Genomic DNA, 3,071 nt, shown 5'->3' on the forward strand with positions numbered 1-3,071 from the left:
ATAGCCACTGAATTCTCAATAACTTGAACTCTGCCTTCCAGCTTGGCTAGCTTCTTTTCAGAATCTGATTTTCTCCTCAATCTTAGTAATAGATCTTACATGGTACCATATGGCATGACTGAATCCAGCTTCTCAGAATTGTAGGTCTTCAAGTCAGCTATATCCTTTTTTAGTTCATGCACACTCAGATTCTGTCTTAACTGCTGGATCTTCATGAGATGTAGAGAGTCTAGATGAGCTTGAAGAATAGCCTTGATACCAGCATCTGAAGTTTCCTGAAGGGCCTTTTGAATAGCCATTACTTGCTTAACTAAGGATACACCAAATTGTCCTGGTGTAGATTCTTTTGTCCATGCCCATTCAGGTAAATCTGAAACAGAACTTGGGCCTTCATCTCCCCCTAAGTTCATGCTTCCATCCAAAGAAACAGAGTCATCATCATTAGAATTTACTTCAAATTCTTCAGATGGCTCACCAGCTTGAGAAGGCATCCTATTGACAGTAGCTTTATCTCTTTGAAGAGATTCTGAGGTGTGTACTAAGTTCAAATTCTGTTCTGCCTCCATATTGCCCTGAGCAGCCAACAATTGATAGGCTGACACAGGATGAGTAAAAGTGTCAGCATCCAAGGAAATGTTATCAATTACAGCTTTGTAATGTTGCTGAAATTGTCTTTCCTTTTCAGAATCATCCACAATCATTGACTCACTAGCAATGGCTGGATCCACCCTTATTTCTCCTGTACCTGCTTTTCTCTCATAATCTCTCTTTTATTGCATCAGGGTCTGACCCTGGCTCCCCACCCTCACACCCTCACCTTCACCTACTAAGGTGGGACTCCTTTCACTCACTTTTGCCAATCCTGAATAAATGGATTGCTGAGTTTCACTCTTTTCCTCTCCTTTTGCCTGGGAGCAACCCCGCCTCTCACTCAATACACTCTCCTCTCTCAGTCCTAAGAGTGACTGTACAACTACTAAATCTTCTGTACTTGAAATAATTTAAGTTTGAAGTTGTGCAGAGATACTCGACGGATAAGTGATATCCGTCGAGTGAGTGGTAATGCTATCCGACGGATAACTGTTGTTAAGCTTATCCGTCAGGATACAATCACTACTCGACGGATGAGCAATATCCATCGAGAGAGTAGAATTGAATGAGGTGGGAAGAGAAACTATTGTTGACTCTGTGTTGATTGAAGATATTTGAGGCACAGATGTCACAATAGAATCTGAAAGAATTGGCAAGTGAGCCAACAAATCATCTAAAAGATGATGCTCACTTGCACTAGATTTTGGCTTCCCCAACAGAGTTAAAGAAGGGGAATCAGGAATTGAAGTGTTTATCATATCCACTTCCAGAGAGTTTGTTGGTGAGTATGGTGTTTCAGATGCTTCTATTATTAGAGATTTTGGCTGTGACTCCACATTTATTGGAGCCACATCAAACTGAATTTGAGAAAATGCAGGGACTGTGTCTTTAGCACCAGTTTGCACTGTGTGTGTGCCCTGTGCATCCCCAGTGGTTTTGGATTTCTTCTTTCTTGTGTAAGTTTGGGGTGAGCTTGTGTCCCTAACCCTTTTGGCCTGTGCTCTTGGCTGAGAGCTTTGTTCAATAACTACATCCTTTTGGGAAGATGCAGCTAGAAGTGAGCTTTTTTCCTTTTTAAGCACTGCAGTTTGTTGAGAAACTGCAGTGTGGCTAGGCTGGGATTCACTCAACTCTCCAACCTTATCCTTGGGGTTTCTTTGATGTTCACCCCTTCCCTCACCTAACTTACCCTCCTTCACACTCCCCTCTTTGGCTTTAGTGGATTTTTCTTGAGAGATACCAGAGGGGGTTTTCTTCGATTTGGATTTAGAAATAACAGTTGTTTTGGCAGCTTTGGTAGGCAACTATTTGGTCATTGTCACAGTTGCCATAGCTACTCCTGAACTCAAAGAAATTGAGGGGGTTGGAATAGTTGAAGGGATGGATGAACTTACCTCACTTACCTGAGGTGCCTGCATTACAGGAAAGTAGAACATTTGCACATCCCTGTGATGGTTGGCTCTGTTCAAGTCTGCAATGAGTCTTCTCTGTGGTGCCCTCCAAACCCGGGTCAGAAGTTTGGGGTCCACACACACACCTTATTTATAACCTGCTTATAACAATAATAAAGATAATAATAATATATGCAGTGACCCTACTTACCAACCACCACGGACCACAATAGGTTAAAGTATACCCACAAGCCACACTCACTAATATATTACAAACCGTTCAAATCCCAACTATTTCAAACTCAAACTGAGTATTAAACATTATTATAAACTTTTACAAACTTAAATTATTCCAAAAGAAGCCTACTAGCTCAGCTTTCTCAACCTGAACCCCTAGCTCTCGCGCTGGACTGGGGATCCTCTTTACCAACTGGTTCCTTTTTAACTGAAAAGAATATAAACAACATCGCACGAATGAGCTAACTAGCTCAGCAAGTTACAATGACAAAACTGACAATAATGATCATCAGGTGAATATGTTTATGATATCAAGTGAACAATGGATTATGATTTAGAATTGGATATTATACTTTTAATTTAAAAACCAAGGTTAGGATGCTGATCAGTCACGCACTAACCCCGAGCAAGGCACACAGAATTGCTCTAACTACTGGATCCAAGGCACACATTGGCCTAACTTGACCATTATATGGTCTGACCACGAATCTGGTCCACAATTTTATAAAAACAATCCAATTCTAACATAATAACAGAATATGCAATAATAAATAATAACCGAAATCATTAACAACAATAAATGTTTAACAATGAAAGGGTTTCAATCCTTGTAAGGATCAACCAGGTACTTTCAAAGCTTGAATGCTGGGTAATGAAAGAATTGGATAACAAAGAAAACAACGTTTCAGGGTTTCAAGCATTTGGTCTTTCAAAGCATAAGATATCATGGATTGAGTATATAGTAATCCAGTTCAGTGTCTGGTATTTAATTTGTATGTATTTGTGGAGTAGTATCGTAGATTTGTGGTTCGTGTTTGGGTATACAATAATCAATGGCTTAGAAAGAATATG

This window comes from Apium graveolens, chromosome 7, assembly GCF_009905375.1.
Source record: "Apium graveolens cultivar Ventura chromosome 7, ASM990537v1, whole genome shotgun sequence".
Classification (NCBI taxonomy): domain Eukaryota; kingdom Viridiplantae; phylum Streptophyta; class Magnoliopsida; order Apiales; family Apiaceae; genus Apium; species Apium graveolens.